This window comes from Schistocerca piceifrons, chromosome 2, assembly GCF_021461385.2.
Source record: "Schistocerca piceifrons isolate TAMUIC-IGC-003096 chromosome 2, iqSchPice1.1, whole genome shotgun sequence".
NCBI lineage: Eukaryota > Metazoa > Arthropoda > Insecta > Orthoptera > Acrididae > Schistocerca > Schistocerca piceifrons.
In genome coordinates this window covers 559,532,764-559,556,943 of record NC_060139.1, presented here as the reverse complement: position 1 = coordinate 559,556,943, position 24,180 = coordinate 559,532,764, and the positions used below count along the sequence as shown (strand labels likewise).

Sequence of the window (24,180 nt, the reverse complement as noted above, 5' to 3'; positions counted from 1 at the left end):
ACGTCTTGCGCCGCTGTGTATTAACTCACATTTTCAGTGGCATGAGAAATAAATTGGGGCAGTTCTCCTGTGTACATTTGGCAAGCATTTCTGCTTTTGTTTGTTCCCTCATTTTCAGTTCTTGTTTCGTCCGTCAGGTCTGGACACTAACTTTGGTACTACTATCAGCCTGTACATTCGACCGTAATTTCTTTGGGTTTGTGTGAAAGGCCTTCCGACAAAAACTTGCTACGGTATCTTCGTGCATTGCTTCCTTGATAGCTAAAAGCGTTTCATTCGGTATCTCTGCTGTGGTATATCGAGAGGTTGTAACAATGAAAAATTGTACTGAAATGCAAGAGGATCTGCAGCGAATTGACGCATGGTGCAGGGAATGGCAATTGAATCTCAATATAGACAAGTGTAATGTGCTGCGAATACATAGAAAGATAGATCCCTTATCATTTAGTTACAAAATAGCAGGTCAGCAACTGAAAGCAGTTAATTCCATAAATTATCTGGGAGTACGAATTAGGAGTGATTTAAAATGGAATGATCATATAAAGTTGATCGTTGGTAAGGCAGATGCCAGACTGAGATTCATTGGAAGAATCCTAAGGAAATGCAGTCCGGAAACAAAGGAAGTAGGTTACAGTACGCTTGCTCGCCCACTGCTTGAATACTGCTCAACAGTGTGGGATCCGTACCAGATAGGGTTGATAGAAGAGATAGAAAAGATCCAACGGAGAGCAGCGCGCTTCGTTACAGGATCATTTAGTAATCGCGAAAGCGTTACGGAGATGATAGATAAACTCGAGTGGAAGACTCTGCAGGAGAGACACTCAGTAGCTCGGTACGGGCTTTTGTTGAAGTTTCGAGAACATACCTTCACCGAAGAGTCAAGCCGTATATTGCTCCCTCCTACGTATATCTCGCGAAGAGACCATGAGGATAAAATCAGAGAGATTAGAGACCACACAGAAGCGTACCGAAAATCCTTCTTTCCACGAACAATACGAGACTGGAATAAAAGGGAGAACCGATAGAGGTACTCAAGGTACCCTCCGCCACACACCGTCAGGTGGCTTGTGGAGTATGGATGTAGAGGTCTATAGTCCTCTGCTTTGTTTCACACTTATTATGCGTTTCTTTAGGGGTTTCTTCACAGCGACTGTCACGGAGAGTCCGTCCCATCACGAACTGTTCTACTGGATTCGTATCAATCCAGTGCATGCTCATATATTCATTTAAATTTGAGCCATAGTTCGTCTTCATACTCCCGTTCTGAGTTAAAGGTTTCAATTTACTCACTGAGGTACACGTTACAGAGTTTCTCTAGCAAATAAATCTTTCTGTTTCTTTTAGTTGCCCTTTCTGCTTTGGAAATCGTGTATGCTACACGTGCCTCCTGGTCATTGATACCAGCTTCGATGCAGACAACCTCAAAGAGGTCATGCCTATTTGTTACAATGAGGTCCAATATATTTCCATCACGAGAGGGTATCCGAACCATCTTTTCTAACTAGTTTTCAGAGAAGGTATTTACTAATGTTCCACAGCATTTGTTATCACGGTTACCAGCAACAGACAGAGCGAGATGGCGCAGTGGTTAGCACACTATACTCGCATTTGGAAGGATGGCGATTCAAACCCGCGTCTGGCCATCGCGATTTAGGTTTTCCGTGATTGCCCTAAATCGCTTCAGGCAAATGCCGTGATGGTTCCTTTGAAAAGGCTCGGCCGACTTTCTCTCCATCCCTCCCTAATCCGTTGGGACCGATGATCTCGCTGTTTGGTCCCCTCCCGAGAATCACCCAACCAACCTTACCGGCAACAGAAGTGTAATTATTCGATTGATAGAATGTTGGATGATTAAAGTATCCTCCGATGATTACAATATGGCTGGGGAACTTATGTACTTGCGAAGTGAGGTTTTCTCTCTGTTTTATTGTGACGCATACCCTGCTAATTTTGTTTAGCACGTGCTCTCTTACTTTCTTATTTCTTCATTTAGTTACAGCTTGCCCTAACTTTTCGCTATGGAAAGCGTTCTTCTGGGTACAGAAGGTCGTTTAAATGTTATCATTAGTCAGTAAATCTTAAGTAGGCGGCTTTCAAGCGTAATTCTCCGTCGTCTGAAAGAAGAACATATCTCTTGAAGTGCTGTGACGTGCCATTCGACAATTTTCGAAAAAATGTGAGTAAGTATGATACCCATTTTGTGTGATTATTTTGGCACCAGTTTCGTAGGTACAACAGAAGAAGCAGTGCATGATCCAAAAGCCCGTCGAGCGCACACATTAAATTTATTGTATGCAAATCCAAAGATTCAATCTGCGTTAGCGATACGTATTTTAGTTAATAGCACCAACTCTTGAGAATTATTTTCCTTTAATTGGGAGCCTTTTTTTTCGTACTGTTGAAAATATTTTGCTTCATTCTTTTCTCTAGAGATATTTAATAAGCTTCACTTTCATTTCCTTGTTTAAAATTTCATTAACGTAACGCTTCTAGCAGTTGAGCATTAAAAACATCAAAGAAACGCCGTGCGGCAGCGAAGCGGCATGGCGCTCCGCAGTCGCCGACCGAGCGGCCCGCTGACACCTGTTTCCCCACGGATTCGCCCGAGCGTTTCCGACTCAGCACGAAGCAGCGTCCAGTCGGCTGCGAGCGCGCTTGTTGGGTAGTCTTGTCGCAACTAGCGTGCGGTTAGGTTGTGCTGTCGGATTCGTCTGTGACGTGTGTGTTTGTGCGAGTGTTCTGTTCCGTTTGTCAACGACGATGCTGAGGCTGCTGCTCCGGGATAGTGCATCACTACGGCGCCTCCGCTATGACTGAGGGGTAAGTGCTGATGATTACGAGCGGCAACTGGAGCCGTGGAAAGGTGCGCGGTACCTGTAAGACACTTGATGGCTCAAGCTTCTCTGGAGACCACGGGACCGCTGGTCTTGCTGTAGGGAGCTAGGTCTATTCGGAATCTTGTAGGTGTTCTGGACGACACTCGGGAAGTTGATTTGCTCTAGAAAAGTATTTCCGACTTTTCGTAGGTTCCTGTTTTCTGAATCGCTCCCGGAAATCGTGTGATGTCTCAGCGTCTTCTTATACATGAAAGAAAAGACAATACGATTGTTTACCCGTTAGTGTGATCCGTTCTGGTGGCGTAACAAAAGGTGACGAACGCTGTGTTAACGTTTCCGTTATGAATTCGCGATAATTTAGTGTGTTGAGCATAGGGCTGTGCATTAATTTTGTCGTTTGATGTAGTAGGTACGCTGATTCAAATGATTGTGCCGGATAAAGAAACCTTAGAAGCACTTTAAACGTAAGGAAAACGAATTGACGGGCGTAAACACAGAGCTGTGAAGCTGTGTGATTTATGCACATGGAAGACAGAGAGATTTGTGGCTTTGTAAGAGAACTCAAAGACAAGTTGTTCCTACCATTATCTGAATGCGAGGTCGTTGTTTACGAACGCCAAAAGATATTGACCTATATTCGCCTTGCTGGAACGGAATGTTTCTACTCTTCGTATTCGGTCTTAAGCCGTGTTGAACGTTCGTGCCATTTCAAAACTTCGTGCCGAAACGGCGTTATTCTTCTGAATGAGATGAATAAATGACGGGTTGGAGTGTAGAGTTGGTAACGAATACTTGTTTAGATGAGTGCTTGACAGGTGAAATCTTTTGATTTTTCGTAATAGGTTGTAAATGTGGTTCAGGGACATCGCAATAAAGTTTTATCAACGTGGTATTTCGACGTAAATTGTCGGCTTGACATTCCGGAGACACGTTTTGTTTTTTAATCCACTTGCTGCTACGCGATGGATTTTAAATATTGTTTACTTTTGTTGGATGTCTGAGCGTATGCGCAGCCTGTAACAGTATCCAGAGTTGTGCAATGAGCTTATTGTGTAAACGTATAAACCGCCGATTACGCAACTGAATTCAATTTTCGTGAGCATAGAAAAAGTGCATGTTGCCAGTGTGTAGCAAATTACTGGCGTGTATTTCAAGGGTGACCGTGATTCTGTGCAGAGTCTGTGATACGTATTTATTGATTTACGAAAATGATGTATTTCTGTCAATGAAAATATTTGTAGTAATCATAAAAGTATACGGTTAGACGAGTGATGCTGTAGGGTTTACCATGTCCTCGCAGGTACACCATTGTTTTCGGAGCTGAGCACTGGCCCCGACATTTTCCCCGTAGGTGTATTTCATTGTGGCTGCTGAGGTGGCGGGTGGCGGCAGCAGCAGGTGTCTGAGTGCTCCCTGCCCTGTGCCGTGTTCTCCGCGCGGTCCCTCGGGCTCGGACGGACGGGCGTCCTTGCGCGGCCTAGCGCGGCCTAGCGCCACACGGCACGCCCAGCCGCCCACGCACTTGGGTCGCCCGGGGTGGCGTAGGCTGGCCTCGCTGCGCTACCTGCCCTGCGAGCGAGCAAAGTTATTCAGCTTCATTTCAGGCGGGAGGACTGTACGGAAATGCGTCAGTCGCACACATCCGCAGTGTAGAAGCCACAATGTACAGTGTATGGTGAAGGGGATGAAGTGCACTTCGCTGTCGCCGCCTCTTACGTTGCGTGCTGAAGTTGGCAAATCCTTTGACATTGATCGTTGTCAATCGGGTAATACTAGACGGTAGCCAATGAGCATCACTGAATCTAATGATTTCTTTCATCTACGTCTATACCCTGCGAACTAGTGTGAAGTGAATGGCACAGGGTACGTCCCACTGTACCAATTATTAGGGCTTTTTTCCATTCGATTCACGTATGGAGCGCGGGAATAATGATTGTTTAATGCCTTCGTGCGTGCTGTAATTAATACACGCTATCGCTCATTAATTTCAATACACCCTGGTATTTCAGATTTACAGGACAAATCAAACGTTATTTCTCGCAAAATACAATTATATTAACTTCCACTATATAATACAATCACAACAATATCTTACTTTCATCAAAGAATCCTCGTTTGGGTTTAATGACTGCCTCACAAACTCGAGGCATACGGTAAATCATTTTTGTAGGTATCGTGAATCTATGAGATTCCGCACATCCTTAACAAAATTCCAGAGATGTTCGTTGCTGGATATATTAACTTCCCTAATACGTCTGTCCACTTCATCCCAGACCATTTCAATGGGGTTACAATCGGGACTTTCGGACGCCGGTACCAAACCATTCAGTACTTTCTATTTTTCCTTTAATGCAATGTAGTTCGTACAGTATGCCGACCGATGTTTTGGGTCATTACGCTGTTGTAAGGTGAACCCTTCCCCTATTAAGCGCAATCCACTTCGTACTGCATGATACTGAAGTATGTGGTGGTACTCCTTCCATCCATACACCTTTCCATACATTTTACAATGTCGTCAACTCTATCTCCGGCAAAACATCCCCAAACCATAATAGAACCTCCACCGTGTTTAACTGTAGGTAGAAAACACTGCTGGTCTTCTTTCCCCTGCAAATCGGCGAACGAATATTCTCCTTCTGGTTCCAAAAATCTCGAACTTCGATTCATCCGTGAATAACACGTTCGTCCACTCATTCGATGCCCAGTTACGATGTTTTCTAGTCCATTCAAGTCTCTTCTGTTTATTTATGTGCCTTAGAAGGAGTTTTCTTGCTGTGACACATCGTTTCAAGACGGCTTCAGTCAGTCTCCTTTTACTGTTGCAACAGATATTGTTATCTTGTTCATTTTTACCAGTTCTGCACGAATTTGGGGCGCTGTTTTGAATCTATTTCTCTTACTGATACTTCTGATATATTTATCATCACTTTTAGTTGTTTTACGAGATCGTTCTGGTCGCGGAATCTCCTTATTACTACGTGTTCTCTTCTGGCGGTGAATGGTGTATTGCACTCCGTCCATAGACACACTACACAGTTTCGCAATTTGGCGAATAGATAAACCTGCTTGGCTAAGTGCTACAATTGCAGCACGTTTTTCTATGGGTATCTCCACTCGAGGAGCCGTGCTAGCGTTGTGCACATTTAAATGTCACGAAGGAACTGACTTGCAGAAACCACATGTTATGTATCGTAACAATGCTTGCCGTTCGCTGCGGACATCACATCACTACAAGGAACAACACAGGTGGACCAAATGCGGCGTCCGTTGGCAATAAGGTGAACAAACATAACAGATAGGTGCATAACGTTTATGTACACAACATTTTTTGTTGGATACTATTGTATCTCGATTACCACAAACAAAAATCACGAAATGTGTAAAACTGTTGTACTGTTCCTTTCTACCTCAACCGTACCCACGGTATTAAACCTTATATACGGAGAACTAGACGTCATTTATTGGGAGTATTGAAATTAATGAGCGGTAGTGTAATCTTATTCGCACGATCCCTGTGTGAGCGAGACGTTGGGGTTTCTTGAAATTTTGTAAGTAGGCTTTCTGGGGATAGTTTACGTCTATCTTGAAGAGTCTCCCACTTCAGTTTTTTCAACATTTTTGTGACACTCTCCCACGGGTCAAACGAACCTGGGACCTAGCGTGCTGCCATTCAACATCCTCTGTAAGTCCCATTTGGTGGGAACGGGTAACACGAGTGATTTGTAAGTAGCCTCCTTTTGTAGACTGTTTACGTTTCCCTAATATTCTGTGAATAAACCGAAGTCTACCACCTGCTTTACCCACTACAGAGGCTATGTAATCATTCCATTTCAAATCCCTGCATATTGTTACACGCAGGTATCCGTATGAGTTTACAGACTCCAATTGTGACTCGCTAATATTCACAGGATACTACGTTTTTTCGTTTTGTGAAGTGTACAGTCTTACATTTCTGAACATTTAAACCAAGCTACAATCTTTGCATCACTTAGAAATCTTATCAGGATCTGACTAAATACTTATAGCAGCTTCTTTCAGAGACCGCTGCACTATAGACAACTGGATCCTCTGCAAAAAGTCTAAAGTTACTATTAAATTGTCCACAAGGTCATTAATAAACGTGAACAGCAAGGCTCCTAACACACTTCTTTCTGGCACATCCGAAGTTCCTTCTGCATCTGTCGATGACTATCCATCCAAGATTACATGCTGCATCTTACTACCAAAAAATGCTCAATCCCGTTACGAATTTCAGTTGATACCCCATATGGTCGCACTTTGGACAAAAAAGCGTAGATGTGGTACGGGATTAAATGCTTCTCGGTAATGTAAAGGATACTGGACGGTGGTTTTGGTGAGCACTTCCATACTTCAAGTAGACGAATGTGTGATCTGTGCTTCGTTTCAACTGCTGCGCACGTTTTTTTGTTCGAAGCATCTACAATAGATTATATTCAGAAGAAGGGTTAATTCAACCGCAAATTCAGTACAGAATCTGATAGGAATTCCATCTGACCCTGGAGCTTTGTTCAGTCGTTACGCAACCTGTCACCTGCACGCAAGGCAACAGCCGTCGACATTTATAAGCGCGTTTTTACCGGCGAAGAGTTCTAAAATAATGTACCACCTTCACATAGGCGATCAGATTCAAACGCAAATGCTTCTTTATTACATTTCCTTTCTCTTTCTTATCTCTTATGGTATATTTTGGGGCTCATCTGTGCAGTCACCAAGAGTCTAAATCTTAGTTGTTTGATGTGCCTTCAGTAGATGACGTTCCAATGCCACACAGTGAACTTTCTCGATGGTTTCTTTTCTTTTTGCAGTTTTCGCACGTTCTTCAATTGAATTGTTTTCAAAAGCATTACAGCACGTTTTATTCCAGTTACTGATTTGTTTACTGTAAAATGAAGTGACATGAACCTTCATCATGTCTTAGCCAGATTCCATCCCAATAATGCATCCAGATCCAACCATGTTCCGATGGCTATTCCAGTTTATGCATTTGAACGAAACATGTACAACACTAAAAAACCATACGAACACAGTTATGCACAGTTATTAAGAATGGATTCTTCCATTTCTTCTTGGTAGAACAGTTTCATGCTAAATGGTGCAAATGAAAAATTTGTTCTGTTTCAATAATATTTATTGCAAACTGGTTTTCAGTCTAACAGTTCATCAAGTAATATTACTTGAGATGGATTAATAAGGTGAAAACCCTTTTTAACAAATAAATATTACAGGAACGAAACATAATTTGCTTTTCGCCCTTTAAAGAAAATTATTCTGAAGGTCCGCGTCGTTTGCATTATTACTCACGATGTACCATGTCACATCAGAGTCAGACTTGCAATTTTTTTACCATAACCTCCTAATTACAGAAACTAGATCGTTAGACACACAAGGTTTTCCGTTTCTTAATGAGCCCAGTGTGTCTTATCGCCTATTCTCCTGCGGTAAATACTTCTAGAGCCTTTGTTGCGGTACGTGTTGGAAATCTAAATAATAGAGCGTTCTTGTGCGCTTTGTCGAATGTCCTTAAATGCTCTCATGCCAATGAAATAAAATCCTCAAACGTGGGCCACAAGAGTATCTTGTGAGATTACCTTCCACATACCAGGTCCCCCTTCCCTGAATGCGTTTCATGTACGATATCGCAATATCCACTTTCCTTCGGATTGTTTAAGACGTGATAGCTGTCGTATGACTAATGGATGAAATTATTTAGGCTCTGTTGAGTTTTTCACACTTCGTCTGCCACTTATTTGAGAAATCCACTGGCCAGGTTCACAGATTACTAAAATGTAGTTTTCTAACGTTCGTATTCCTAATTTCTAATCTTGGATGTATATTCCAATTGAAAGGCAAATGGGACTATGTCATAGGAAGAAGCCCAAATGTTATTTTCTTAGAAGTAGATTATAAGGGTGTAAACTGTGCGACGATCAATTCCTGAGACCTAATGCAGTCATGGTGTTGTGTTTGTTCCCAAGATTCGCCTCGACGCCTGCAGAATTTATTATTAGACGCTAAGAGAGATGTAATATTCATGAAAGTTTAGCATGGCGCAGACCTTAGAAGTTGTTATAAATCTTATATATATATATATATATATATATATATATATATATATAATCGTTATTATTAATTTAGCGCTCATAGAATGATGATAAATCACTGTTTGCAATCACTTTATAAGCCGTGCGCATCCCAGCAACAGTGTGTGCCTTCATTATATGTTTTTTAAGACAAATTGCACTTCTGAACATTGTTTTCTTGGACCTAAATGCTATCGATAAATTTTGTGGCCATGACGTCTTACCCGGTACCGCTACAAGTAGAAGCATTGTCCATGTTGTAAATTACCCATCTTACTCACATTCTCCATTTTTCTTCATTTCATTTACTATAATTCCTCCTTTTTTTTAAAAAAAAAAAACACTATCTATAATCACAACTGCTTAACTCACCTACTTAATATCACTTATCGTATCTGTTTGTAACTTAGGACACAAGTAGATTTTGCAGTGATGAGGACATAGAAGCGTGTGCTTGTGAATTAATGCTGAAAAACAGTTCACTTTTAATTGTAACAGTGTATAGATCCCCACTGGGAAATTTTGGATTATTTATGAGGAACCAGGATTCCTTACTGCGCTGTCTGTCAGACATCAGCAAGCAGTTAATAGTCTGTAGTGACTTCAGTGTAGATTTTCTAAAGGATTCTGATAGGAAAAATTGTCTGGAAACTTTATTTGGATCCTGCAATTTGCTCTCAGTAGTTAACATCCCAACACGGGTGGATAAAGACAGTAGGTCCCTAATTGATAATGAGTTCTTTGATGAGGCACAAAGCAAGAAAATAACTGTTTATCCAGTAACAGATGCTCTCTCTGATCATGATGCACAGTTGGTTAGGATAAATGACATAGTGCCTTAGAGTGTGGATACACCTAGTGGAAGTCAGTCGGAACCATTAATGACAACAGGGCAAGTGATTTTAAGAGTAGTTTACAAGAAACAACCTGGGATGAAATTTATAAAGAACCAAATGCTGATATAAAATTCAATCTGTTCCTTGATAAATTAATACCAGTATTTGAAAATGGCTTTCTGCATAAGCTAATCAGAAGGGACATTAAACAGCCACATAGAAAACCATGGATCACTAATGGGATTGAAGTATCTTGTGAAAGGAAAAGGGAAATGTATCTTTTGGCAAGAACAAGCAGAGACCCTGCTTTAGTTGCGCACTACAAAAACTACTCAAAATTACTAACAAAGGTTATTAAATAATCAAGACTTACGTACATAATGTCAGAAATCAGTACGTCTGACAACAGAGCTTAGGCAATATGGAATATAGTGAAGCAAGAGACAGGATAACTAACCACACTTGAATGGAAGGGTTATAAATGACAAGTAAAAGGCAGCAAATGTATTTAATAATCATTTCTTAAACATAGTAAAAAGCACAGGGACCAGTAGTTCAAGAGAAAGATCACACCAGTATATTGAAGAAGTAACTCCCACAAAATTACATCATATGAATGTACCACCAACTTCTACTTCTGAAATTAAGAGGCTTATACATTCTCTCAAGAGTAAAAGCTCTCCTGGTTTTAGTGGTGTTTCCAATTGAGTAATAAAGATTTGTTCCCATATAATAAGTCCGGTATTGTCCGAAATACGTAATGCATCTTTAACTCAAGGCATTATTCCAGAGAGACTAAAACATGCCATTGTTAAAGCCCTCTTTAAGAAAGATGACGAGAGAGACGTCAGTAACAACCGATCTATTTCACTGGTGACATCATTTTCCAAAATTTTTGAGAAGGTGATATATTCTAGAATAGTGTCTCACCTTAGCAACAAAAATATCCTCAGAAAAATCACAGTTTGGGTTTCAGAAGGGTTGCTCTACTGAGAACGCCAGTTACATGTTCACACACCAGATATTACAAACATTAAATGACAAAATAGCATCGGCAGGTATTTTCTGTGACCTATCCAAGGCATTTGATTCTGTGAATCATAATACACTACTAGATAAATTGAAATTTTATGGGATTGATGCTATAGCTAACCAATGGATCATGTCATATCTAATCAAAAGAATGCAGAAAGTTGTACATAGTAGTAATTCAACCAGCATAATCCAGAGACATAATTCTGACTCAGGAGAAATCGCCTATGGGCTTCCCCAAGGCTCAATCTCAGGTCCAGTACTGTTTCTCATGTATATAAATGATCTACCATCTAATGTACAACAAGCAGAATTAGTTCTTTTTGCAGATGACACCAGTGTGGTAATCACTCCCAGTATACATACAGAAATGGAACAAAGGTCTCAAAAGTATCATTGACTGGTTTTCTGCGAATGGTCTCGTCTTGAACTTCACAAAGACGCATCATATTCAGTTCTGCACCTCCAGGGGTACTGCACCAGTGATAAGTGTAACACATGGTGATGAAATAATACATATGGTAGAAACTTCAAAATTCTGTGGTGTCCATATTGATGAGAAATTAAATTGGAAAAAAAATTGGAACTCCTAAAACAACTTAGTTCAGCCACATTTGCACTTACAACCATAGCAAATCAGTAGACTGACATATTTTACTTATTTTCATTCAGTAATGTCATATGGAATAGTGTTCTGGGGTAACTCATCTTTAAGAAAGAAGGTCTTCATTGCCCAGAAACGTGCTGTAAGGATAATATGTGTGCTCACCCGCGATCATCTTATAGACATCTCTTTAAGGAGTTGGGCATTCTGACTACGGCTTCACAGTATATTTATTCCCGCGTGAAGTTTGTTGTAAATAATCCAATACAGTTCAAAAGAAACAATGAGGTACATAATTACAATATTAGAGGAAAAATGACATTCATTACTCGAGATTAAGTTTGTCTTTAGCACAGAAACGGGTGCACAACGCTGCAACAAAAAGTTTTGACCACTTACCCAGTGATGTAAGATGTAAAACAGACAGCAATGTAAAATTTGAAAATAAATTGAAAAAGTTGCTCCTTGACAACTCCTATTCCGTAGAAGAATTTCTATGTTTGTAATGTGTGAAAGTTGGTGGGTAGGAATTGCTAACTCAATATGTATATCTTGTTTTTATTTCGGGGAAAATAATTATATGCTGATGTTTAAAGGACAAATAGATGTACAAATTAATTTGCAATATGAATGTAAAATAACTCGTTCCACATCATGACGATTTATTGTGCAAATCGATCCATGGAACAACTAATTAACTAACTAACTATTAAAAGCGAGATTATTTTGTTCAGCCACATCTCTGGAATATGTCACGTATATTACAATTGTTGTAATTTGTCTATAGTTCATTAGTTAATGTGTCACATATTTTATCTTAATTAACTTACATCGCATTTACACTGAAGTGATCGCCCTCGTTTTATTCCTATTCCTTAGATTAACATTTTTCATCTCTGGAAACGGAAATACTCTGTAGATGCTCTGTTTTAAAATCTTCGATCCAACAAAATTTCTCTGCACCACATGCATATATTTTTACCTTATGATGGCGTAACAGCCGAAAATCGGTTCGTGTGACAAATAATAAATACAGTAGAATATTGCACCAGTGTTGTGTGTGTTTCATTCATAATTATCCTACTATATTACTTTGGTACGAGTACCATGGACAGCTCTCGATGTACCTCCTATCGGCTATTTGTATCACTGTTTCCCTCGTATTACGGGCTACGTACTGCTTGAGAAAGAACAATGTTTGTTTTCTTCCAACGATGTATTGTCTGTGCTATAGGGGAAATGTCAGAAAATTTCGGTGTGTGGTTTCAGAAGCAAATACACCGTTCCCAACAAACGCTGACAAATTCTGCAAGCGAGGGTTTGATACTTCACATCGATCCACTATAAATTCCTTGAGAAATCTGCTGTGCCGAAATAATCTACTAAGATTTTCTTTGACTTGTTTGCGTTAAGTGGGGAGAGAAAGTAGCATCCCTAGGACTGTTACTTTCGTAGTTACATCTTTCTCAGGGGTTGACTTCTCGTTGCGAACCCTTTAAGCCCCACCGAGCGAGGTGGCGCAGTGGTTAGCACACAGCACTCGCATTTGGGACGACTACAGTTGAAACCTCATCCGGCCATCCAGATTTTGGTTTTCCGTGATTTCTCTAAACCGCTCCAGGAAAATGCCAGGATGGTTCTTTTGAAGAGGGCACTTCCGATTTCCTTCCCCCTCCTTTCGTAATCCGAGTTTCTCCTCCGACACTAGTGACTGTGCTGTCGACGGGACGTTAAACTTTGTTTCCTTTCTTCAAGCTATAACTCCAGCAGTAAGTTTTAACGCTTCATTTTTCTTGAAAGCACAGACCTGACCGGACGCATTAAGTCGGTACTTAAAACAGCGGGTAATGAGGCAACCACGCGTAGAGAAGATTCGTCTGGAGCAGCAGGTCGCTGGCCGACACCTGATAGCGTTGCCGCGCGCCCGCCGCCGCCTCGCAAGTCAGTGTTCTGAAGGGTCCGCTCAGCCGTTGGTGCACGCCGTCAACTTTCGCCATGGCTCACGTCTAAAATGAGACTCTGCATGAGGTGGGGTGAGGTCCGACCTGTGAGGGAGGACATGCAGCTCTCGAATTCCATGAGGTGTTGACGCCAAAGGCGATTATCAGATAGTTTTCCAATAATGCTCGACTGAAGCTGTCAGTTTGTTTCGAAAAAAGTTTGTGTGTGTGTGTGTGTGTGTGTGTGTGTGTGTGTGTGTGTGTGTACTAAGCTGGTATGCTGCTGACGCTGTAGTATACAGGGAAGCGTGGTTGAGTGACTGTTAGACGATACGTGAGGACTTAAACACAATTTCTATTTGATGCGATGAGTGATAGCTTGCTCTAATTGTAGAAAAATGTAAGTTAACGCAGTTGAATAGGAAAAGCAACTACGTAATATCCGAATACAATATTAGTTGTGCGCTGACATAGTAACGTCGATTAAATATCGAGGGCTAACGTTGCAAAGCGGTATGAAATGGGACGAGCGTCCTACAGCTGGTAGTATGGAAGCCGAAAGGATGGCGATAATTTTAGGAATGTGAAGCTCATCTAAAAGGAGACCACATATACAACACTGGTACGACCAATGCCTAGTGCAGCTCGAGTATTTGGAATCCTCGCCTGGTCTTCTTTTAGACTGACATCGATGCAGTTCAGAGGCGGACTGCTAGATCTGTGTTGCCAGTAGGCTCGATCAACAGGCGAGTATTAAGGAGATGCTTCCAGAACTCAAGTGGGAATCCCTAGATAGAACACGTTCTTTTCGCGAAACACTCGTCACAAGCTGTTGGACTCACTGCTGAGCTTCGTGACCCCATGAACCAAGAGTCTCCGTCCAGGACGGTTGCCAGCTTCTCTTAGAGCCTGCTGAAGACGTTGACCAGACCTCTTGATTTGATCAATCAACCTGCTCGCTGCTCTTACCCTCAGTCTTCCTTCCATGAATATTTTCTCTAGGTTTTCTCCATCTCTTCTCAGAATACGGCCAAATAGAAAGCCTACTGAAAGAAATTTAGAAAACCGACATTATCGGCTGCCGCCAACATAAATTTCGCGTAAGAACCATCAAGAGAAATTAATGCTCGTACGGAGATACATAGAGTGATTTTTCCCTTGTTCCACTTGCGAATGAGACCCAAGGGATTGACAAGTAGTTGTACAAGGTATCCACCGCCACCACCAAATAATGGCTTGCACAGTATGTATGTAAATAATTAATAGCGAAAGCTCACAGGCGTGAAACTATACTGTGATAGATGCCAAAACGTTCCAGTAAAAAGAGGTCTGCAGAGGTATCGTTTGTGAGATAATTGCGAATGCGCTGTTACGAAACGCCACTGATGTCAGCATGAAATATTGTCGTAGCCAATACAAATACATTTGAAGTGCAGATTTTTGGATTAAGTTTGCTTTTAATTAGTTTCTCTTTTCATCTACGACCGGACGGCTGTTGTGTTTCCACTGCTCTCAAGCATGTCCGTTCTTGAAATGATGCGTCCTTTCTCATCTGCAGCGACTCCTTGAGCAGTTAGCAAGCTCTCGCCCAGTGCTAACCTCGCCAACCATTGGTCATTGCTGTCCAGGATTCCCTGTATTCTCTTGGACAGTGTGGACGCTCAGCGACCTTCGTCCGGACCCTGGGCCACGTAGAGATCCCGGGGAATGAACTCGCTGATAGCCTGGCCAAACTGGACACCAGTGAACCGACTCTTCAGATCGGTATTCCGGAAACAGACGTCCGATCGGCATTACGCCGACAAGTTTTAGGTCCCTGGAAAACGGAGTGGCTCACTATGACTTCACCAAACTAACTACGGGTGATAAAGGAAATTACGAATCTGAAGAGGTCCTCCATGCAGGCCTCTCCAGGACTCTACCTTCCCTTGACGTCTTCGCATCGACCATACTTGGCTGACACTGGTCGTCTCCTCCGTAGTGAGGACCCACTCCTCTGTCGTTGTGGCGCCCCTTTGACGGCGGTCCACATTTTGCTGGACTGTCCCAGTCTAGCCGCCGTGCGGAGGACTCGTAATACCGTTGACTCGCTACGCCCGCTTTTAGGTGTCGACTCCCCCGCGGGACTTTGTTTTACGTTTTATTAGTGAAGCTGGCTTTTAGCATTCTCTTTAAGGGAGGGCCATTTAACCTTATCGGCGCATTGAGGGATTGGCAGAATATCTGTTGCCTCCTCTGCACAGACCGAGCTACAATTGTCTGGGCTTAGTGGTCCTCACCCTACCTGCTCTTTTAATCTTCTCCCTCCACCCTCAGTTAGACTTGGTCGTCATTTGTCTCCCTGTGCTGGTCTTGCCCTGTCCGTGTTCCAAGGCAATTTCGGAGTATCTCTGGTGAGCGGCGGGGGCTTCCGGCTTCTCCCTAGATGGTGCACAGTGCTTCCTTTCTTCCTCTATCTGGCATTCTTGTTTTTGTCCCGTATCTTAGCTTCGTTGACATTGGTAGACTTTGGGAGTTTCTTCCCCTGGGTTTTGCGCGGTAGGCTATCATTAATCTACCGTCACATATTCTGTTCGAGGACAAAGGGTCTGATGGCCTATCAGTTTGCTCCCTTTGAGCATCCAACCAACGAACCAATCATCTACTGCCGGTGGTTGGGAAATGTGGTACATGCATGATAGGGCACCGATACTTTTTGCTGCTGATGTAAAAAGAAATCTCACGCTTCGATATGATAAAAGATGGGTGGATAGAGCAATTTGTGTAGCTTGGGATTTTTTCCATATGATCTCAGTCCACTGTTTTTTTTTCTGACAGGATAATCTCAGACGAGAAGACTCACGTTGATACGGTTGCAGAACTACAGCAGCAAGCTGCACAGTCTTGCAAAGATTTACGAAATGATCCAGCAATATTGGAATAAATTCGTAACACATTGAAGAAACCAGTGCATGGTTCCATCCAAATACAAGGACAACGCGTGAAGCACGTCCTTCAACGCGTGCGAATGTAAATTGTAACATGTAATACGCTCAAGAAGTGCTGTACTTCTTGCTACGGTAGGTCATGGCTGACATGAGTCAAATTAGACAAGGCTTAATCGAAAATTTTACATTTCAAGCATATTTTCACTAACAAGGACAACGGAAATCGTTGTAACAGAGGTTCGGCTAACCACAATGACTTCAGCGATAAGTTTTTAAGCCTTAGCGGCCAACACGCAGTAGTGATTTTTGCAGATAAAAACTTCGTGGCGTACAGGTGTTCGATTCCGGTTCGCTACCTTCTGCTCTCAATGCGCTAGCAACTGGGCTTCCCCAGCACACCTAACAATCCTACTCAAAGGATGGTAGTACAGCACATAGTGTTTTCTGTGGAGTTCGACAGGTAATGAAGGCAACCAGTGGCATGTTCAAGCTTTCGTGAAGCATGCTCGGATAGCTCAGTTAGGAGCACACTACCCACGAAAGGTAGGGTTCAGAATACTATTCGCAATCCAGCACAGTTTTAACTAGACACGCAATCGTAATCCAAGCACATACTCCGCTAAGGAGTGAAAAAAAAAACATCACTTCTACTGGATCGCCAATAGCAGAGACTTCCAGTCGTGCTTCGAGCAGAATGCGAGTGCCGGAGGCAGCGCGAGTGAGCAGGCTCTAGATAAGTGGCTGGCCAGGAGGCCTTGGCGGCTGCTTGATAAGGAGGCCCATGTACAAAGCTGCCCTCCCGCCTGACCGTAGCGCAGGCGTGCGAAGCGTGTGACCTTCACGCGAAAACTCGTGCTACTGCTGATACTAAAAAGTCTGTTTTATTTTGATGTCTTCGATTTAAACATTTGGTACATGCGAAGTACACTTAACATTATTTTTCATGTTTTCGAAAATTACACAGTTGCACAGAAGAGAAACACACGAACTGTCTCAGATTGTCGTGTAACCAGCGCAATGACGTCATTGGCTTATCCTGCCATACGATACTGTCCAGAGGTTTCGTCGTGTGAATCTGTACTTATTAGTGAAAGGACATTCATAGACAAATTTCAGTTAGTAATAACAACAGTAACCCCTCTACCCTCCAATTCTTTAAAGAATCGTTCTCCAATGGATAAAAACAGCTTCAAACGTTTCATGAATTTACAAATGAGATAATATGTTAAAAATATGACGTTAATCGTTTAAGCAAGAAAAAGTTTAGAAAAGGTTTGAAATTATATGTAAAATTTGTTGGAAGTTGCTAAGTATTCTCCTTCTCAAATACTGGACGAATATCGCGAAACTGGGCAGTGTGTGTAACGGATATGATGCGTGAATCGGGATGGCAATCATTGAAACAAAGCCATTTGTCGTTGCATTAGATCTTCTCATGAAATTTTAATCACCAACTTTCTCTTTCGAATGCGAAAATATTTTGTTGGCGCCCTAGGGAGAAATGATGATTGCAATAAAGTAAGAAAAATCAGAGCTCGCGCGGAAAGACTTAAGCGTTCGTTTTTCCCGAGCACTTGTCGAGAGCGGAACGGTAAAGAAACAGCTAGAAAGTGGTTCGAGGCACCATCTGCCAGGCACTTGATCGTGAGTTGCAGAGTAATGAAGTAGATGTAACATATAATCTGTGTAATTTGCGTGCCCTGAGTTACGCTGCCTTCAGATATATACACAGTTTCTAACTTAAACCGCTTCACTCAGTGTGTTAAAGCTATAACCTAAGATTATACCTTTTACGCATTTGATTATAACAGCAGTTTATTTTTTTAACTCAGTCATTAATTATTTGAAATAGTGATTTCTAATTTTGTGGCCCCTGGAAACCGTTAGGCAGACGGGCTGCAACTGGGGCCGGGTGAAGGTTTCAGGCATTTACTAATATACATTCCAAGGCAGTTTAGTGGAAGTTCAGTAGTAATGGCACTTATAAGGTGGTTTTTAAAATACCTATGATTTTGGTGTGGCGAACACAAATATTTGGTTATTTGCAGTTCACGTCGCATGTTATTTAAATTTTAATAAAACACACAGATACAGCATACCTTAGAAAGCAACATGTGTAACAGTACATCACGGATAATGCCTCCCCTCTTCCAAAAGTCGTAACTACATCTACACGTTACTCTGAAAGCCACCCCACTGTGTGGAGGGGGATGTGCTACCCCTAACTGATCCCCCTATCTCTGTTCCACTCCAAAGTGGCACGTGGGAAGAATGATTGCCGGTAAGCCTCTGTATTGGCTCTAATTTTCCATATTTTCTCGTCGTAATCTTTTCGAGAGATGCACATTGGAGGAAGTAATATGTTGTCCCACTCTTCCCGGAAAGTGCTGTCTCAAAATGTCAATAGTAATCCTCTCCGTGTGACGCACACCACCTCTCTTGCGGCGTCTGTTAGTGGAGTTTGTTGAGCATCTCTGTAACGCTCTCGCACCGATTAAACGATCCCGTGACGAAACGCGCCATTCTTCGTTGGATTTTCTCCCTCCCTCCCTCCCTCCCCCCCCCCCCCCCCCCAATCACTCCTATCTGGTAAGGTTCTCAGACTGACGAACAATATTCAAGAATCGGCCAGACAAGCGCCTTGTAATTGTAAGCTACTTCCTTCGTGGATGCGTTACATTTCCTTAAAATTCGTCCTGTGATCTGTCAGACATTTGTTTTCCTGCTATTTGTTTTATGTGGTCATTCCATTTAACGTAGCTCTCCCGGCAGTTAGTCGTAGTGTTAGATACTGTTTTCTGCAACTTGTAATCAATATTATAGTTATACAGTAGTGCATATATTCTCCTATGTACGCGCAATGTGTTACATTTACGTATGTTTAGGATCATGTGCCAGAATCCGCACCATTCATCACTCTGCAGGTCATTTTGGAACTCGATACTGTCTTCTGACGTTGCTACTTCCTTACAGAAAACCGCGTCATCTGCGAACAGCCTTAAAGATCTTCCGACACTTTCTAACAGATCGTTTACATACATTGTAAAAGTAAAGGTCCTACCACACTTCCGTGAGGTACTCCGGAAATTACCTTTACATCTATGTTCTTCCGTTAAGAGCGACGTGTTGAGTTCAAGTAAATCGTGTATCCAGTCGCAAACGTGGTCCGATACTTGGTAAGCTCGCATTTCTTTCACTAAGCGACAGTGCGAGACAGTGTCAAATGCTTTACTGAAGTCGAGAAACAAGGCATCAACCCGAGGGCCCTTGTTAAACGTTATGGATCACATGGAGAAACAGAGCGGCCTGAGTTTCGCAATATCTCTGTTTGCAGAATCCGTGCTGATTCTTATAGAGGTGATTACCGTGCTTATCGCTGTGGTACTATGACAGTATCTGAGCCCCTTCAACTAATTAACTGGAGCCACAAATACATCTCGGAACCAGAATACCCAAGGGCGAGCGCCTCGTACACAGAGACACGAGACGGATGGTCAGCTTAAAGCGCCCTCACTCGCGTTGCCTGCCATTTTCAAAGGACGGAAGGGTAGAGTTCAACAGCCCAGCGACACTGAGGTAACTGCAGTTGCGTCGCTGCCTCAGATGGACCAACGTGCGTCAGGGCATCGGACTTGACCTTGTTTAACGAAGCGTTCAGAGATCGGTCTTGCGTGATTTACAGGAACCACGGACCACTTAGATGATTCGACGTTTTCCCGGATAACAACCTACTGTATTAAACACTACCCCATTGCATTCGGGACTGCCTTTAGCCAACAGTAGTGTAGCCAAGCTTGATGCTTCTGGTCAGTACAGTACACCAATGAATGGGTTCGAGTCTGCGCTTAATTTTAATCCTTCAACACTGCTTTTTTACAGGAAGGATTATGGGAGCACGTGCAGGTAGAAAGACTTGTTCCTTTGAGTACTCCATCTTTATGTAGTTGGCAGATTGCTCCAGAATTTAGCCTCGAAAATTGTTTCAGTATGGAAATAGTTTCACTTTTTGTCAAATATTTCTGAAGTACTTGGTTAAATAATCACCGCTGGTAGACATTCTCCAGATAGTCTGTCGATGCGGAAAGGAAAATACAGTACGCTGCCGTGTTTCGGAAGGAAACCTGTGCGCACTCAAATAAGTGTAAATGAAAAATGGAAAACTATGTATAAGCGTCTACATCCGTGTTATTCACTGACCCGGAGACGCATATTAAAATGAAGAGAAACAAACGACGCCCAGGATTATTCCACCTCAGGCCGAGTTAATAAGCACAGCTGCCGTTTCCCTCCAGTGCGCGTTGGTACACAAGAATCAATGTCAGTTTGTTTTACATTTTTAATAACGTCGTGTTTACGGAAATGGTACTCTTCGACACGTTCTTGAACAGGTCTTGAGGAGGGGAAGTGCATGATCGAATAAAAATGCAGTGAGCAATTTCAAAAAGACTTACTGCTGTTCATATCTTTGTAAAAAATCAAGTTACAAAGGGAGACGTGCTGTTTAATGCCCTGGTAGCTAAACATCATTTGCTTAAGACATTTTTTATTCTGCCTCTGCTCACAAAGAATGCTCCAAACGTTTTTTGGTGCTGTTGAACCATAATCAGTGGGCTTGCTTTGTTTACTGTAAAGATAATTTACTTCCATAAAGAATGAATGCATTCATAAATTTCATTGTCTCCAGAGTGAAATTTTCCCTCTGCAGCGGGGCGTGCACTGATATTAAACTTCCTGTCAAGTTGAAACTGTGTGCGGGACCGAGACTCCAGAGCGAGACATTTGTCTATCCCGGGCAGATGGTGCAATGACTGAGCTACCCAAGCACGGCCCACGATCCGTCCTCACAGCTTTATTTCCGCCAGAACCTCGTCTCTCATCTTTCAAACTTCACAGAAATCCTCCTGCGAAACTTGCAAGACTAGCTCTCCTGGAAGAAAGGATACTGCGGGGATATGGCTTAGCCACAGCCTGAGGGATGTTTCCCAGGATGAAATTTTCATTCTGCAGCGGAGTGTGAGGTTTGTTGAAAATCAGTCGGTAGAGCACTTGCCCGCGAAAGGCAAATGTCCGGAGTTCGAGCCTCGATCCTGCACACAGTTTTAATCTGCCTAGAAGTTCCTGGTTTTTATGGAGCAGTAGTAGTTTGTCTGCAATACGTCATTTAAAAATAAGAATGAATTTCCGTTAACGTGCTTCCCGTAATTAAAATCTTGTGCAAACTTCAGGCGTCACTAGGCAGTGATCCGCCCTAAAGTCTTACACTCAGCGGAAACTCATAATCTAGGAAGAACAGGACTAATTACGATACTAGAACTAGTATCACAGGTTCCGAGGACAGAAATAGACCCAGAACAAAATCTAATTGGACAGAAGAGCGAAGAAGGTTGCAAAGTATGAGAATGGAAGAATATCGGACAAGGAGAAACAACAGAAGAAACGAAGCTGACGTGAATTAACACGTGATCCTCAGAGGGCCAAAACGAGCAGATCATCAACAACTCAGTTTTGGTGGAGTTATTTTCTTTCATACTATAAATTATAGTTTCCCGCTCATTTTTCCCGACCTGCTACAAAATGGCGATTTATTCTCAGACTTAGCGATTATTTTTGTGAATTTTGTTCCTTATAAGTTGTTTAGGTTAAAGCCTTGTGAGTGCTACAAGTTAGCAGAAAAGTTAGTTGTGATTCGGGCTAAGTCTGTTTCGGGTAATTTTGTCGTAGAGAGTTGTACTTCTCAAAGTGCAGATCACACACTGTTGCAATGTTTCGTCGGCGTTAATCTATTTCAAATTATTTTCTTTCGACAAATAAGGTACGAAACAAACGAAACATTTTTTTTTTCATTTCTTCCAACAGTAAATAGATTTAATGTGTGTACAGAAGGACAAAGTTTCGAGAGTTGTCGGTTATGATCATGCCAGTGGTGATCTGCAGAAACTGCCGTCGACAACAATAAGGTTCATTAGCGAACACAACGTGAGACTTTTAGATGTATTTTTGTTTTGTGGAAAACAGAATTTTCCTCGCAAGGATAATAATGATTAGCGGAGGAACTTTTTTCCAAATCTCCGGGATGCTGCAGTTAATGCGACACCTGATGACTCTGGTAGTTTTCCGCGGAACTTAACCGTGGGTGAGAGCTCTGGTCCCGCGCAACAGGTCACTCGGGTGAAGCCGAAGGCTACACTGATAACAGCCGTTTAGGAATAAACAGGAATCTGCTTTCTCTCCTGTGGATTGCCGACAAGAAATTAATACTTTTTATTCAAGTCAGGCGTATAATTTAAACCCTTTCACAAAGTCCAGCTCAGCTAAATAGCTTAGGGATTAATGTTTCACACTTGGCTATTACAGTTGTCCACTCATATTTACTATTGTGCAAGCGGTGAATTTTTAAGCCGTGTGGTAGACTGGACTTCTGTGTGGTCTTCTTTGGAAGTCCTACCGTTGGAAATTTGCAGGAGCGAAGAAGGCGGAGGTGGTATATTTTGTGACGTTCGAACCAGGATTTCTCGATTCAATATTAAATGTTGGAAGATCATTTCTCATTTATTTATATGTGTATGGTGTCTGTTCTTTCGGGCGCGTCCGACAGAACAGACTCAACACGTACAGGGTGTTTGGAAATTCCCGTTACGAACTTCTAGGACTTGAAGAGGTGAGTGAGAGTACATAATATTTTGAACAGGAACCCATTACCGGGTTTGAGAAGACATGTTTGCTTGGTAGGTATGCAACAGGTAGTCGGGGGGGGGGGGGGGGGGCGGGGGCGGGCGGTGGTTACACCAGATCGGCTGTTGTCATCTGAAGTCTGTCCTATGTCTCTGACTTGGTTCAAGCGTCATTCACGTGTCTGTGAGAGCTAGAGCAACATGGCTGAGTACACGTTTGGAGAATACAGCGACATGATCCCTCCGAATGACGAAGCTCACAGTAATAGAAAAGCTGCTCGTAGCCTTAATCAGGATCTTTATCTACGTCAGATTCCTTCGCGTACCCTTTTCGCCACAATTACGCAACGGCTTCGAGAAAGGGTACCTTCATCATCATCACGCGTGACTGTGGCGCTCCAGCGAGACGCCGCACACCCGAAGTAAATGTAAATGTCGTGTGACTAGGGCATTCCGTCGGGAAGACCGTTAGCCGGATGCAAGTCTTTCGATTTGACGCCACTTCGGCGACTTGCGCGTCGATGGGGATGAAATGATGATGATTGGGACAACACAACACCAAGTCCCTGAGCGGAGTAAATCTCCGATCCAGCCGGGAATCGAACCCGAGCTCTTAGGATTGACGTTCTGTCGCGCTGACCACTCAGCTACACACCCGAAGTGGAAGAGGCCGTACTGTATCACGTCGAAGAGAACCCGTCAACGAGTACACAAGCAGTTCCTTTGGCTGTTAATGATTGGAGCTGTAAAAGAAGTCATGTACTGGTGACGCCTAATAAATTATTTGTTGAAGTGGTTGAGTTACGAATATGTTTTCAGACGTTACCGTTTCCAGGCATGGGTTGGATTTCAAAATATTATCTACTCACTCCCCTCCACAAGTCGTAGAAGTTTCTAACGGAAATTTCCGAAAAACATGTATATATATATGCGGCTTCACGGCAAATAAAGAAACCTTAATTGCGGTTGCACTCTTCGTTCTGCCTCTTGTGGGAATCAGGTGAGGCTGCGAGCAATGAGAATGATGGACAGGGGACGCTACGTACGTAGTGCGCGACAAGTGGGAATTTGGGTTGGTCGGGAAGCGAGCTGGGATAGCCGATCTGCTTAAAGCGACTGCTCGCGATAAGGGGGAAATCCAGGTTCAAGGCCCAGTTTGGCGCAAATTCTCACTTGTCACCACTGGATTTGTTTCAGTGTCCTATTGCAGCTGGTGTCGAAATTTCTCTTTC

The 24,180-nt window shown here is 42.6% G+C and overlaps 1 protein-coding gene across 2 annotated transcripts in view; it reads left to right on the top strand.

Moving 5' to 3' along the window:
• The first annotated feature begins 2,679 nt into the window (after nucleotides 1–2,679).
• Nucleotides 2,680–24,180, top strand: part of LOC124776248 (protein FAM43A) — a 604,461-nt gene continuing 582,960 nt past the window's right edge. For both annotated transcript variants that reach the window (XM_047251115.1, XM_047251113.1), the window contains exon 1: nucleotides 2,680–2,820. The gene's annotated coding sequence lies outside the window, so the exon portion shown is untranslated. The remainder of the gene's footprint in view (nucleotides 2,821–24,180) is intronic.